This window comes from Trachypithecus francoisi, unplaced genomic scaffold (assembly GCF_009764315.1).
Source record: "Trachypithecus francoisi isolate TF-2019V2 unplaced genomic scaffold, Tfra_2.0 Lachesis_group19, whole genome shotgun sequence".
NCBI lineage: Eukaryota > Metazoa > Chordata > Mammalia > Primates > Cercopithecidae > Trachypithecus > Trachypithecus francoisi.
In genome coordinates, this window is record NW_022681464.1 from 29,497,740 (window position 1) to 29,514,712 (window position 16,973).

Below are 16,973 nucleotides of genomic sequence, written 5' to 3' on the forward strand. Positions count from 1 at the left end.
TGCACTGTGTGCTCCATGTGCTTGACCTCAGAGCAGTTTAATGACATCTGTCCCAAGGCACCTGCTGCCCTAGGATACAGAGGTGTTAATTAATGTATTCATGAGGTACAGAGAACCTTTTCTGTTTAATACACACTTATCAGGACTTCACAAATCCAGAGGTTAAAAGGAATTTTCCTGAAAAAATAAATGCACAAACTAAGCTTGTCCGATAGGAATCCACTCCAGCAAAGACTCCTCCTGAGAGCTGCCTGGGTCCCCAGGCTATGAGAGGGCATTTGTCCCATGGAAGGGGCATATGCACCCCACTCTATGCCTCACCTGGAGGGCTGGGGCAACTCCAGTGAGTAAACCCAAAGGAAATGGCACCCAGGCTGGGCTCAGCGCTGACCTGACCACCTCAGGCTTTTCTGAAGGCACTCCGACCTCATGGGATTGGCAGTCAGAGCAGCCCTCTGTCCGTGAAGCCACGATCACAACCTGGTGTTCTCTCGCAGGGCTGCATGGGAAATCACAGAGCACTTTTCCCACCCACTGCCAGCACACCTTCAAAACTGGCTTACCACCGGACACAGTCGCTGATGCCTTTAATCCCGGCACTTTGGGAGGCCGAGGTGGGCAGATCACCTGAGGTCAGGAGTTCGAGACCAGCCTGGCCAACATGGTGAAATCCCGTCTCTACTAAAAATACAAAAATTAGCCAGCCGTGGTGGTGGGCATCTATAATGCCAGCTACTTGGGAGGCTGAGGTAGGAGAATCACTTGAACCTAGGAGGCAGAGGTTGCAGTGAGCCAAGATCGCACCACTGCACTCCAGCCAGGGCGACGAGAGTAAAACTCTATCTCAAAACAAACAAACAAACAAACAAAATAACTGGCTTACCTTCTTGCTGTGGATAGAGCCGGAGGGCAGAAGCTGTGAGGGTCCAGTAACATAGGTAATGCTGACCACGTAGAGCCGCAGGGTAACTTCTAGGGGTCCGAGGCATCTTTGCCTTCATAAGGCCCTTCTTCCAAAAAATACTACAAAAGTATTTTGAGATGGCATTGATATGAAGATGTCTTAGTTTGTTTTCTGTTGCTTATATCAGAATACCTGAAACTGGGTCATTTATAAAGAAAAGGAATTTACTTCTTTCAGTTACGGAGGCTGAGAAGTGCCAGGTTGAGGAGCCACATCTGGTGAAGGCCCTCTTGCTGTTGGGGATGCTGTAGAGTTGCTGCAGGACATCACACCACGAGGGGGCTGAGCAGGCTAACACGCTAGCTCAGGTCTCTCTTCCTCTTCTTATAAGGTGGCCAGTCCCACTCCCATGAAAATCCATTAACCCATTAATCCTTGAATGGATTAATCCACTCATGAGGGCAGAGCTTTCGTGACCCAGTCACCCCTTAAAGGCTCTACCCCTCAATCCTGCCACATTGGGGATTAAGTTTCAACATGAATTTCGGTGGGGGCAAACATTCCCAGCAGAGCAGGAGACAAATATAATCCAGGCTGGGTTTACATGTTACCTATTATATATATGAATCAAATTTATTTCTTCTTGTGATTTCAAAAGAATTTTAAGTGAACACATTTTGTAGGCCCTAGGACCTGTGTTTGCTCTTGCTGGAGAAGTTGCCCTGAGACCAGGACAATTCAAGAGCCTACAGCTCATCCTGCTTAGGCTGGGCCAGTCACCTAACCTGGGGTGTTCGGTTAGTCAGTTAAAAGAAACTCGTGTTAAAACAGTACATTAGAGACAGCCTTCCTTTAACAAAAACTGAAGCTCCACTGTAAGAATAACACAAAAAGAAATGAAAGAAATCAGATTTGAATGAAGGTGTTTTAAGTTTATGGGTGGCCTTAATAAACACCCGCATGTACAACCAAGAGGTGAGCCTGGTGTTTGATAATGGCTTTTAGCTAGGAAATGAGTTTGATTTGAAAAAGGGATATTTTGAGAGGACAGAAAGAGCTTCCATTTTATCTGGATAGAGAACAAGCCTCTTTATGGTATTTTACAAAATTTCCTTTAGTCCTCGGTTGCTGGCTGAGTCCTGCCAGGCACGGTGCCAGACCTCGGGGTGAGGACGGCTTGGCCATGTTGCTTGCCTAGAGGGGTTCACACGACAGTGGGAATGGATGTGGAGGGCATCTGGATATCATTCTGCAGGGAACAGGGAACCAGCAGAGCAGGACCAGCTACACCATTCATGGGGCCTAGAGCAAAATGAAAGCGAAGGGTCCCTTGTTCAAAAAGTGTTCAGAATGTTATGGCAGCAACATGAAGCATTAAACCAAGTGCAGGGTGCTGGTGGGGGGCCCGGTGTCACCGTACAGGCTGCTGGCCTGGGAAGCTGCTTACCTGGTGCAGTTCGGGGTATGAATCTTGCCTGAACCAACTGCAACCTCCAGTCTAGCCTAATGTACTTGGATTGTACTTGGAGTGTCTTTATATTATGGCTATATTACTTTTTATTTAAATGTAAGATTTTAAAATATATATTTTGCTCTTTTGTGGGATATTGACAAGGTTGTTTCTTTGAAAAAAAGACAAAGTTGTATGTCATTAAATACACAAATTATCCAACTAAACAGAAACTCACTCCAGAGACAACTTCTCCAGAATCTCTTCTCCAAACGGTGAAGCCCAGTCAATGATCCAGGGTCCCTCCCTGCAGCTGGGAAAAGAAGGCATGGAAATTACTGCTGGGGTCAGGAGCTAGCGCTGCCCTTACAAACAGAACAGCAACACAGAAGGTTTAAGTCCTGCCAACAAAGAAGTTTTTAAATTCTCCTTCTATATATTCTACAGCAAAGGTAGCCAAATTCATCCCAAAACTTTCTAAGAAATTCTTTTACTGGCCTGGTGCAGTGGCTAACACCTGTAATCTCAGCACTTTGGGAGGCCCTGGCTCGCAGATTGTTTGAGCCCAGGAGTTCAAGACCAGCCTGGGTAACATGGAGAGACCTCATTGCTACAAAAATACAGGGAAAAAAAAAAAAAAAAAAAAAAAGCTGGGCATGGTGACACACACCTGTAGTCCCAGCTACTTGGGAGGCTGAGGTGGGAGGATTGCTTGAGCCTGGGAGGTCAAGGCTGCAGTGAGCGGTGCTTGTGCCACTGCACTCCAACCTGCATGACAGAGTGAAACCCTGTCTCAAAAGAAAAAAGAAAATAAATTCTCTTATCCCATGCCTCGGAGAAAGTAGAAGCGGGGAGAAGAAAAAAAACCTCATTTAAAAATGACAGGCAAAGACCTATTTTGGGGAGTGCTCGAAGCTCCCCTTTGCCCTGAACTCTGGGTTCTTCCAGCGCTGCAGGGTCTCCTGTGATCTGCAGGATCAGTCATGAGTTGAGTTGCACAGGAGATGCCAGTGCCAGGACAGAGTCTTCCCTCCTCCAAGCGGCCCTGGAAAGAAAAAGGGTCTGCTGTGCTCGTGGTGCTGAGAAGCTAGCCAGGCCCTTTCCACAAGGCAGCAGGGAAGGTGGCAGCCTTGCAAAGGTAGGTGCGATTTCTTAGGTCATTTCTCTGGTGCTTACATTTCTGCCTGGAATGTGTAGAAGACTCCATGGAAGACTCAAAGCTACCCTGAGGCAGAACAGGCAGAAAGGGGGAGCCTGGGCTCTGGAGGCACACCACTTCATGGAGGGCTAAGCCTTGATTTGCTCATCTGTAAAATGGGCATAACACTCCATTGCCATGAGTCACAGCAGTGCCATGATTAGGAAGATGGACACGAAGGCCTTTTAAAAACATCTGGCACACAGGGAAGGTCCAACACATATGGGCTAACTCCTGTCATTTTTGCCTAGTTCTCTAAAACAAACATTCTAAAATTGAAATATTCAGAGATGGCAAGGGGTTAGCAATGACTGGGGAGGAAGGTTGATTTTCATAAAATTATTGTTTTCATTTCCCCCAAAACCCCATATGAGGTCCTGCCCAGTGGCACCAGGTGTCTCCTGTGAACTCATTGCCATGGATTTTATCTGTGTCCTTTGGCCTCTAGTAATGGGCCTGGAGGGGGGCCTCAGAGATTCTCCTGAGCACAGTGGCCCATCCCTGCAGCCCCTGATCTGTTTAAGTCAGCAAGTGTCTTCAGGGGCCATAACAATGGAAGCTACTCCCAAGAACACTGCCTGGGGTTTGACATCCCTCAACCATACTTTACCTGGTTAAATTAGTAACCGCACATCTGTCAGGCACAAAAGCAGATTTTCTCCCTGCTATCATATGGAAGAATGAATGGAGAGGAAAATTATTTAATGGGTTTTTAGATCTGAACAACTGAGCCTTCTTGGGTCCCGAGCAGGTTGGAAATGAGTCTCTGGAGATAGGTGTGTGGGTTACAGCGCCTCACGTGGGCCCCTGGGAACAACCTAAGACCCCTGGGTCCAAGCGGCTGGCTCTGCTGGCTGTTTGCTAAAAAAAAAAAAAAGTCTTTATCAAAACTGCTGATACTCACTCACTGGGAATCTCCAGCAGGGGAAAACAGCCTGCAGCATTCCCCAAACAAAATTTACCACAAAATATTCTCATCCAGGGAGTTTTGAATGAATGGCCACCGAGAGCCACTGATCTGGGGTGTGAGGTGAAGGGAAAGCCACAGTTCTGGCCACAAGTAGAGTACAGCAAGTGGGCCGGGGCACGCAGCCGCCATATTGGAGAAGCTGGACATGTGACCCCAACTAGCAACGCGCAGGGCGGGTGTCATGGACTGGGGTGCATCCTCCTTCCTTTTTCTCCACTGTCTTTCTGAACGTTTATGCCACTGGGTGTTCTCGTTGCTCCACCGTAGCATCAGTCAGAGAGGCTTTCCTGAGGTTCTCGCCCCTCACACTGCTCCGAATGTCTGACCCCAGCCCACATTCAAGCCTGAGGCAAAAAAGGGGATCCCGAATTTTATGTATTTTCCACAACCAAACTTCTCATCATCAAATGGGATTTTTCAAAGGGATCATTCCCATTTTTTTAAAGGATAAGATTTATGGTTTGAAAGTAATGGCCGCCAACCTCATAAAATGATGTTTAATATCACCAGAAACATTCTCACAATTGGCCAAATCCCCAAGACATTCATAAAGAGTGAACAGCCCTAGGCAGAAAAGGATTAAATCCGCTCAACGTCATAAAAATACACAATGAGCTCCACATCCTTTCTCATTTTCCAGTGATAGTCATGCTGGGCAGGGCATCTTGGTACGCCCTCTTTCCTCACCATTTCCCCTCCTGGCCTCCATGCTAAGCTGCACGCCTTCTCTTCCAATGCTGGTCTCAGCCCCTGACACTGACCTGGAGTTGCTCCAGCCCCCTCAGGATCAGTATCTTCTCTTGGTTCCTGAAGAACAAAGAACTGAGTGAATGTAGGATTTGTTACTAGGCATTAGGAATATGGATTCATTAATTAATATAGATGAATTTAAAGATTATATTCACCTTGCTTTGTGAGATATGTGAAAAACCCTGCTCTGCTTTATAGACTGTGACCTTGGGGAATTGACCTAATTGCTCTGAAAATGCTTATTGATCTGTTAAAAATAAAAACATATAGAAAGGTAATTTTATCATCAATAGGTCGCCTTACTTAATATGCACTAAAATCCTATGTGATGAGTGACATTCCTCTCACAGAAATGAAGGAAACTGACACCCCGCAGCCAGTAAGTAGTGAAGTTGGGATTCACATCCTGACTTGTCAGATTCTCTAATCCATTGTCTTTTTCCATAGACCTCCATCAGACCTTGAATGGAATTTTTAGAATATATGCAAGAGGACTGAGAAAGGAAAGAACCTGATAGCAGAGGCATAGCCAGGGAGCCTGGTGTACTCATCCAGGGATGAGTCCTAAACCAAAGCAAAGACAGCTGGAATCGAGGGAGATTTTGTGGAGGTTGAACCACCTTCATAGGGGGTGAGAAAGCAGGGAATAAGAAATTGGGAAAGATCAAACAAAACTGAGATTGTTGAGCCTAAAGGAACCAGGAAGTGATGGAAGAGATGAACATATTGAGGAAAGGGAGACTTCTTGAGCAGAGGGGCATCGAATGAAAATGTCTAGAAAGAATTTGAGAATTTAGATTTCTGGCTTTAGAAGAAATTAGGGGAGGAGAATGAAGATGCGAAAAGCAGGCCCATCCATAATAGCTAAAGTCACAAACGTGGGCCGGGGGTCCCTCAGTATAGGAAGGAAAGCTATGAGCTGAGAACAGGCTTGGGCGGAGGGGATGAAGAGTGGTCAGAGGGCAGGAGACCCCGGCAGTACCCCAGGGCCACAATGGGCAGAGGTCACTCTCCCACCAGGGTGCTCAGAGTATCAAACAGAAGCTGCAGAGAGGACACTGTGGTGGTAATCAGAAGAAAATTCATTTTTAGGAGTGTAGTCTAAGTAGAGTGGTGAGAGCGGAGGTCAGATTACAGATGGTTAAAAAAAGATGCAGGGTAAAGAAAGAAGACAGAAGTCACAGACCATATGTTTAAGATATTTAGAAAAAGAAAGATAAAAAGGGAAACAGCAGGATTAAGCAAAGATTTTTTTTCTTTCCCTTCAAGTTCCAAAATACTTGAATGTGTCTGACCATAGAAAGGAGGGATCTAGTGAAAATGACGACAGAGTAAAGAAAAGAGATTGTTGAAGAGACTGATGTCTAAGGAAGGCAAGAAGCATCTACAATGAGCCACTATATGCAAAGTATTATGTTCCGCACAGTAAGAAATAATGTAGAAAATGGTGTCTTCTGTAAGGAACTCACAATTTAGAAGGAGAAATGATGGTTATACAAATAATATTTACAACAGTGTAAGTCCTATGTCAATGTTATGTTAACAATAAAGTGTTCTTGGAGTGCGGAGAGGACATTTGGGATGGGGGTGGAAGGGACATTTCAAAAGGCATCACAGGAGAGAAAGTACTAAACTCAGTCTTGAAAGATTAGTAAGAATATAACTGGCAAAAGATGACGAGCAAGGAAAGAGGAATTTTGGCCACAAAAGTGGAATTCATAGCAAGGGTAGAGGATTTGGCCTTAGAAAGGAGGGGCAGTTCTCCAAGTGAGACTTTAGGGGGAAGAATAAGTAGGAAAGATTAAGTGGATAAAGAGGTATTATAAAGTAGAGAGGAAAGGAAGGAGAGAACTCATACCTGATAGTCTCTCCATACTTGTAGGAGAGCAGAGGGCTAGGGGTCAAGGCCAAGAGGAAAAAGGTTTTAAATAGCAGTGAACATTCAGGTGAATGAAGTTAGAAACTCCCAAAACTTCGTCTAGCAAGAATTGGCACTCTGGGAATAGGAACTAGAATAGTAACTGTCGAGAGGACTTTAGCTTCTGGAAGTCTGATGTAGAAGATCCTCTGGCCTATCCTTCTATGGAAAACAGTGAACAATGCAGATATACAGAAAATACTGATGAGTTTGGCAAATAAATAAATAAATAAAAGGTGAGTGACCAAGCAAAGGTGAGAGTGAAAGCCCAGAAAAATAAGCAGAATTCTAATGCCACCTTATATCTTGATAATATTTACTCTAAACTTGAATTTTTATTTTCACAGCCTTGTTGGGTAAAAAAAAAACAGGGCCCAGTCAAGGTGGGGAGGCTAACAGAAGAGCCCCTCCATAAATCTAGAACCCTAATGGGTTATACCTTCCAGTTAATTAACTAGGAAATAGATTCACCACTCCCTCCCTCAAGGGGATGCAAGGAGTTTGCCTCTTTGAACCTTGAACCTGAGTAGAAGAAAAAACCTCAAGTTGAATATTTAGTTAAAAGATGCCTATGACTGGTGGTTCCCCCAGATGCCCGGAAGAGGTAAGTACAAACCTTCCCAAGAGAAACTTACTCAACCCAGCATCAAGTAATTCCTACAGATGTGAGCTCACAGTCAAAAATCATGAAACAGACCAGGCATGGTGGCTCATGCCTGTAATCCCAGCACTTTGGGAGGCCTAGACAGGAAGAACACTTGAGTCCAGGAGTTCAAGACCAGCCCGGGCAACGCAGGGAAACCTCAGCTCTACAAAAAATCAGAAAAATTAAAAAATTAGCCAGGTATGATGATGTGCACCTCCGGTCCCAGCTACATGGGAGGCTGGCACAGGAGAATTGCTTGAGCCCAGGAGGTTGAGGCTGCTGTGAGCCAAGATTGCACCATTGTACTCCAGCCTTGGTGACAGAGTGAGACCTGTCGCAAAAAACAAAACAAAACAAAAAAGTAATAATAATGTCTTATAGAGTTAAAAATTAGAACCAAAATACAAGACACCAATAGCACATGATCTAAGATTAGGGAAGGGGTTTGTTGATAGGATTTAAAGTATTCTGAACTATACACTATTTAGAGAGAAAAAATACTGATTAACTTCAGACTGATAAGTTAGAATTTTTAGAATAATAATAAAGAATAAAGTGTATCATTCCCAAACTAGTAAGAATAAAATTACATAAGAAAAATAATGTTTATTCTAAAAAGAAGAAAGAAATGGGTGGACCTTGTTGGATCCAGTTTCAGACAATCCAAGAGAAAAAAAAAAAAAATTTGTGTGTGTGAGACAGGAAAATTTGAACACTCACTGCATATTTAATGATATTAAAGAATTGTTATTTTTAAAGATATAATAATGGTAATGTAGTTTTTTCATGAAACACTTCTTGAATATTATACACATATCAAAGAATTTATGAATAAAATAATATGATGGCTTGGTTTTGCTTAAAAACAATCCAGTGTTGGGTAATGGGGAAGGTATAGACGATAGATAAAATGAAATTTGTTGATCATTGCTGAAGTTGAGAGATATTTCTCCACTTTTGTTATGTGTGTCAATTACCTATAATGAAAAGTTAAAGTAAGAAAATAAATATTGAAAAAATAAAAGAAGACAAGAAAAGAAAGATAAAGGAACAGAGAAGGTAAGATAAATAGAAAACTTTTAATAAAATGGTAAATGTAAGTGCAAATATTTTAGTGATCACAATTAGTATAAATTAAGTTTCAGCTTTAAAAATCCACCTATATGCTATTTATAGGCAACATATTTAAAACATAAAAGGTTAAAAGTAAAAAGAACAGAAAATAATACTTCAGACAAATACTAATCCAACAAGCTGGTATACCTAAATTAATAGCAGACAAGTTAGACTCTAATGTAAGAAGCACTACTAGGAAGAAACAGGATCACTACACAATGATTAAAGTTTTAGTTCCCTGGGAAAATATAACAATTTTAAACATGTATATACCTAATAACATAGTCTGTAACATATAAAGCAAAAATATATGCAATTACAAGAAGAAATAGATAAATTTGCTTTTATGGTAGAAGAATTTATTATAACCATCCCGGTAATTAAAATATCAAGAATACTAAAAACAAAACCCAAAACTTTACAAATATAGAAGATTTGAACACTATAAAATTGACTCAATATATAGTTACAGAAAATTGTACCCAACAACTATAGGAGACTTATTTTCAATGACAACTGAGCCAAAACAAGTTTCAACAATGCTTAAAGTATTAGTATCATACAGACCGCACTGACTACGAGGCAGTTAAATGAGAAATTAACAGCAAAAAGATGATTTCCCAATGATTGAAAAGTTTTAAGTGTGCTTATAAATAACCAATGCCTCAAATAAGTTAAAGCATACAGTTTATTTTTTATTTTTATTTTTATTTTATTTTTTGCAAGTCTTGCTGTGTTGCCCAGGCTGGAGTGCAATGTTGCGATCTCATGCACTACAACCTCTGCTTCCCGGATTCAAGCAATTCTCATGCCTCAGCCTCCTGAGTAGCTGGGACTACAGGTGTGTGCCACCACACCTGGCTAATTTTTTTTTTTAATTTATTTTTAGTAGGGACAGGGCTTCACCATGTTGGTCAGGCTGGTCTCAAATTCTTGACCTCAAGTGATCTGCCTACCTTGGCCTCCCAAAATGCTGGGATTATAGGCATGAGCCACCACGCCTGGCCATAAAGCATACAATTTATAATAGAATTAATCATCTATTCATATGATTTAAGATAGAAAAAGAATTGTATAATCCCAAAGAGACTGATGAAATAAAAGTCAAAAATATAATAGACTCAACACAACCAAAAATCATTTATTTGACAAAACTAATAAAATTGATAAATTTCTGGCAAGATTGATCAAGAAAAGAGAAGACACAAGTAACAATGTCAGAAACAAAAAAATGAGACATAAATACCGATGCTGCAGACATTACAGAGATTTCAGAGGTTATTATAAACATTATACCAGTAAATTTGAAAGTGTAGATGAAACAAATTACTAGATAAATATGACTTTTCATAACAAACTCAAACTCAAGAGGACATAGAACACTCAAATAGCCATAATCAATACAAAAATTGAAATTGAATCAACAGTTTAAAAATCTTCCTACAAAAGGAAACATCAGGCTCAGATGCTTTTAGCCACAAGTTCTACTAACATTCAAGAAATGGGCACAGTGGTTCAGGCCTGCAATCCCAGCACTTTGAAAGGCCAAGGTGGAAGGATCACTTGAGACCAGGAGTTTGAGACCAGCCTGGGCAACATAGTGAGACTCTGTCTCTAGAAACAAAAAAAAAAGAAAGAAACAAGGAAAACTAGTCTTAAATTACTTCAGAATAGAGAAAAGTAGGTAAGACCATCTCATTTTAATGAGGCTTGCATAACTTTGGTAGCAAAACCAGGTAAGAACAGTAGCTGAAAAGAAGTTTGCAATCTCACTTATGAAATGTAGATGTAAAAATCATAAACTACTAGCTACCTATGGAAAATGTAACATAATAGAATATGGCAGAAGTGGCACTGAATGACTTTTAAGGCTAGTGAGCAGAAGCTTGTGGCTTCCATCCTGGTCTCAGAACACTCTGTTGAGGAGCCCTGAGCTGTCACATAAGACATAAGACTGCCCTGAGAACGCCAGCTAGAGAAAGCACTGCAGTGACAATCCTAGACAATTCCAGTTTTTCTATCAATGGGCCAGAAATGTGAATGAGGCTCTCTTGAACCCGCCAGACCAGCCCATCTGCTAGCTTAATACCACCAAGTGACCTCAACGAGTCCATAGGGAATGGCAATATTCCTGAGCTGAATCCTGCCCAGATCCCTAACCTGCCAAATGGTATTTATAATGAAGTGGATATTGTTTTATTTTTTATTTTTTTGAGACAGAGTCTTCTGTCACCCGGGCTGGAGTGCAGCGGTGTGATCATGGCTCACTGCAACCTCCGCACTCCCCCTACCACCTCCCCAGGCTAAAAAATCCTCCCACCTCAGCATCCCAAGTAGTCGGGACCACAGGCATGCACTACCATACCCAGCTACTTCTTTTATAGAGATGGTCTCACCACGTTGCCCAGGCTGGTCTCAAACTCCTGGGCTCAAGGATCTGCCTATTTTGGCCTCCCAAACTGCTGGGATTATATGTGTGAGCCACTGTGCCCAGCCTGGACATTTTTTAAATAACTAAGTTTTGAGGATATCTGTTATGAAGCCATAGACAACCAGAACACTCACAAACTCCAGCATTATATAAAGTCATTATAGGCCAGGCACAGTGGCTCATGCCTGGAATCCCAGCACTTTGGGAGGCAGAGCTGAGAGTCTGAGATCAGCCTGGACAACATAGAGAGACCTTGTCACTACTAAAAATAAAAAAAATAGCCAGGTGTGGTTACATGAACCTGCAGTCGCAGCTGCTTGAGAGGCTGAGTCAGGAGGATTGCTTGAGCCCAGGAGGTTGAGGCTGCAGTGAGCCATGATTGTGCCAGTGCACTCCAGCCTGGACAACAGAAAGACCATGTCACAAAACAGACAAATTTCAGGTGGGCTAAGGAGCTAAATGTGAAAAACAAAACTGTAAAACTTTTAAAAGACACTAGAGGAAACTATGTTTGTGAATTTGTATGTAGAAGGGGAAGATTTCTGAAACCAGACACAATTATACCAACTATAAAGGGAAAGATTAAAGAATGTAACTGTTAAAGTTCATAACTTCTGTTCAGCAAAAGCCACCATAGTGAAAAAATAAGCCAAAATTGGGAGAATATATTTGCAACACACATAAGTGACTCAAGATTGGTATCCAAAACATATAAAGAACACCCACCTATTAATCTATCAAGAAAAATAGGCAAAAGATTTGAATAGGTGTGCCACCATGGCCAATCTGCATGTTAAAAAAACCCATCCTCGTTAACCAACAGGGAATTCAAATAGAAACCACAGTGAGCTATCACTTTGTGCCCACCAGGTTGGCAAATATTAAAAACAATATCAAGTGTTGGTAGGGATGTGAAATGAGTGGTAGATCTATGCCCCACTTGTCGGAATGTAGACTGACCTAGCTACTTGGAAAACTGAAGATGTACAAATCGTATCATCCAGCAACTTTACTTCTAGGGAAAGTCCTGAACAAGGAGCCATGTCTAGAATGTACACAGCATAGCAAAGGAGCCTGGGAGAGTAAAAACCTGAAAACAACCCAAGTGGCCATCACAATCAATGTCTCCACGCAACCGGACTCAAGGCAGCAGCGAAATACAACAATTTACAGCTGTGGCCAAATGATGCTTCTCGGGAGCCTGGTGTCAGGCAGAAAGAAGCACGTTACAGAAGGCTATGTCCTGTATCATTCCATCATGTAAAGCTCAAAGATATGCAAACAGAAAGTGCTAGTTAGATGAAGAAAGGCGAGGGAATGGTGAATACACAACTCAGGATGATTACTTTTAGTGTAGAGACAAGGGGACAAGAACAGGGTAGGGGCCACATAGGAAACTCCAAAGTTAGGAGCAGTGGCCTTTTATGAAAGGTGGGTGTGGGCTGCATGAATGCTCCCAGGATCACTATTCTTTTATTCTATTCAATATCATTATTGAACACAGTTGGGGAGCCTCCCACGCCCACCGCCCGCCCCAGCATTGGCGACTGGCATGGTCCAAGGTGCCGCTACAGAACAGCTCTTCCCACTGTGACCAGAGCATTGAGTCGAACGCCTCCAGAGCAACGTGCTACAGGATTCTTCAGTCACCTCCCAGAAATAAGAAAAGGCTTCTTTTCCTTTCCAAGCAGGTTTTCCACCTGAGCTAGACCCAGGGAAATATCTGACTCTACTGGATAAAGGGTGATATATGTGAACTGTGCGTGTGGCCAGAGGAGAGGTGGAGAAGGACGGCCAGAGGAGAGGTGGAGAAGGACAACCAGAGGTGAGGAAAGGGTGTTTGTTAGGGCCAAAGACAAGCTGCAAAATAGGAGAGGTTATGGGAAAGCGCCTCACAGCACTCAGGGAACACGAGGATCAACGCTGAATGCACCAATTACTGCACATTGCGTCTACACTCAGGGCCTGATGAAACCAGTTTGATTCTGGCCAGCAGCCAAGGGCAGAAACCCCACTGGGCCCACTTTCACAATGCCCTTAAGGATGGGCCTGGTAAATGGGCATCTTGGAAGGAAAAATAAAGGGTTCTGTCCATTCCTGCCAACTTCTTATCCGTGCAAGGTCCTAGCATCAATTAAAAATGCCCCGTCCTGTTTGGCCTGTCTGCCAGAGGGCAGGGTGGATACGCTTGCCTCATCTAACACCAGGGATTGCTCTGCCTTCATTTCTCCTAAAGCAAAACTTGGCACTGGCCCCCAGCATGGCAGAAAGACAAGCCCGTCCCTCCCAGGTCATTCATTCTTGGCCTCAGCTTGGGGCGGGAAGGTAGGAGACACATGAAGCACCCTGGGAAAGGAGCCCACGGGGCTGGCCCAACTTCTCCAACCTTCATCTATCAAAGGGCTGGGGGAACCACTGTGGCTCCAGTTTGCCTGACTTCATCACTCCAGCGGTTGGGACTTTTTGGTTTTTATTCCATTCGTCTTTTTTTTTTTTAAGTTTCTAATCAGCAAGAATCCGCGAAGCAGCCTTTATGGTGCAATAATTCTGCATGTCTTGTTATAAATATCCCCAGGCAAAGTTAGGGTTATTTCATATGACTATCAAAGTAACACACCCGCTTCGGTTGCAACAAGGAATCTGTGAGGACTAGCAAGCAGGAAGCTCACCAGCTGCATTGTAAGAGGCCTTTCTTTTAATAACATGGGCACATATTTACCTATAAAAGAGAATGACCAGCTGGGCACATTCAGAGCCCATGTGACATAAAGATACAGAGAGAGAAGCCACGTTATTTACGGAATGTAAAAAAGAAAAAGAAAAATTCACCCATCCACTCACTTCCCAGGAACAGCCCCCAGTTGTGGGTTTTGGCGACACTGATGTTTACAATGAACTCCCAGAGCTCAAAGCCTCCAGGTCCAGTACCAGAGGCCTTGGATCTAAAGAAGATGCTGTAGTCTGGTTTTCTTAAGAGGAGAATGAAGACCCTCCTCCCTTTCCTCTGAACAAACCGCTGATGAAAGTTTGAAAATTTTTTTTTTTTTTTTTTTTTTTTTTTGAGACAGAGTCTCATTCTGTCGCCCAGGCTGGAGTGCAGTGGCCGGATCTCAGCTCACTGCAAGCTCCGCCTCCCGGGTTCACGCCATTCTCCTGCCTCAGCCTCCCGAGTAGCTGGGACTACAGGCGCCCGCCACCTCGCCCGGCTAGATTTTTGTATTTTTTAGTAGAGACGGGGGTTTCACCGTGTTAGCCAGGATGGTCTCGATCTCCTGACCTCGTGATCCGCCCGTCTCGGCCTCCCAAAGTGCTGGGATTACAGGCTTGAGCCACCGCGCCCGGCCGAAAGTTTGAAATTGTTAAATCCAGGATGAAACGATACTCCTATGGTTCTGCTTCATTGACTGCATTCGATCTTGGTTATTTAGACCGTGATGAGGTTCAGCAGGGACATGAGTGAGCTCACAGAGGGGCAGGACAGAGGCAACGAACCCCCGCACGCTGTTCTTTCCTGTGCAAACTTGCTGCTCGGTCCCTTAAGATTTCCAAACTGCAGACTCCCTACCAGGGAGGACGGCACAACTTTTTTTTTCTCTCAAACTTCCCCAAAGCTGCAAGTTTGTTCTGGCTAAGAGGGAAATGTCTGCGAGGGGTCTGATTTGGTAGAAGCTTATTGGTTTACTTATGTTTTTAGTTTACTAAGCACTTCACCTGCCCTAGCCTTTGTGAGGACATTTGCATATACAGCAGGCCCCTTTCCTCTTCGGACAGATCACCCCGCTGTGGCTGGACAGGGGAGTAACTGCCCAAGAGCACATGCTGCGGAGTTACTAGGGGCTTAGGAAGTTGCCTGCGCCTGTCCCTAATCTTTCCCACCACAGTCCTTCCTGCTCCCCTTCCTCAGGACTCTCCACCATCCAGGTGGGGGAGAAACACGCGCGCCCTTGAGCTGTGAGGTGGACACACCTGGAGGCGACTCCGCAGGCTCGTCCTCTATGGATATAGCAGCTGTGGGTCCTCCAGTCAAATCACAGATCTAGATTCTGAGTAGGGAAATATGGGCCCTGGCTGTAGGGCCACAGGGACCCTCCCTCTGCCCTTTTTACCTCCAACCCTCTGCCTCTAACTGGAGCCCCAAGTTTTATACCCCCCAGGCACTAATTAAAGGCCTCCCTTGGAGACCTTCCTGGAGTGCATTTCAGAGCAGCTCCCCCACCCCCGTCCCACGCTGAGATGGAGAATGAATGTATTTATCCTCCTGATCTCCATGGTCACATTTCTGAGCTGTGAGGAGACCTGGCCTGACACGTGGTCTGTGTGTTAGGGCGGAAACAGGAGAGGTGATGTGGGGAGGGGGGCCCCAGGCAGCTGCTCCTCTCCTGGGCTCTGCCCTGCATCCGCCCCCCGAGTGGTGTCCATGGACCAGGTGAAACCCAGACCTCCTCTTCTAGCCTGGACCGTGACTGCCACACCAGCAGCCCTGTGCAGGCCTGGGGAGAGAGAACTAATTTCCTTCGTACCCGAAGTGCACAACCAGTGACAGCATAACCTCCTCGGGGCTCAACCAGGCACCCACAGTGATACTTGGAAGGGATTTCTTCTCTCAAACCCCTTCCTACAACAGACTAGCCTAGTAGATAACAAACTAGTTCTCCTAGCAAAATGACTAGGGAGCCAGTTGCTGGTTAATGGGCCTTTAGTTGGTGCCGGGGTATAAAACTTGGGGCTCCAGTTAGAGGCAGAGGGTTGGCGGTAAAACAAGTCTATCTGTCTTGATTGTAGAGCCGGAGGCTTCATCCCCCGGACAATAGGATAATGAAAGGGGAGACACCGATCTTCCTCGAGTTTCTAGCTTGAGAGACGGCAAGGAATCGTTTTGGGGAGTGATGGCTGGGTTACCAGACTTCCATCAACCTGCGGGAGGAGAAGGGTCTTGGCAGGTGAGGAGATGCAGGGAGCTTTCTGGTCAGAACTGCATGTGAATAAGAAGGGCTTTCAGGAGGCCCATTGACAGATGCCTAGAAAGCTTGCGGCAGGATGCATTTGAAAATGCTTAACCCGGGTTTAAGGCTGGAACAGCACAAGCAAACCTGCTGCCTGTGGCTTTCACAAAGCCAGTTTAAAGGGTCTCCTGTGCTCAGTTTCCACCTGACCCCTCTGGGGAAGCCCAGAGGAACATGCCTGTGACTCAAAGAGTGGCCTGTGCTGCCACCAACTGTCAGGAGGACACTGCCAGGCTCTGCGAAGTTGCTCGGGGTTCCACTGACTTCCAGACTTTCCGCTCCAGAGGAGCTAAAACAAGATGATAAAATCCCCAGTTATGGCCTCTGTAGGTGCTCCTAACCTAGGCCCATGCTAGCTGCCAGGTAGCTAAGAGGCTCCCTGGGTGCTGAGTGCCCAGGGAGGAGGCCCTGCTGGCTGAGACCTCTGATCCAGCCCAGGCCCATGACCCTCCATCTCCAAACCTCTCACCAGCCATGAGTTTTCCCCCAAGTGAGGCTGCAGTCAAGGGGCACTTGTTACCCGTTACCAAAAACACAATCCCCAAAGTGGGACCTTAGTGGATACGTGTGAGGCTGTCTGTAGATAA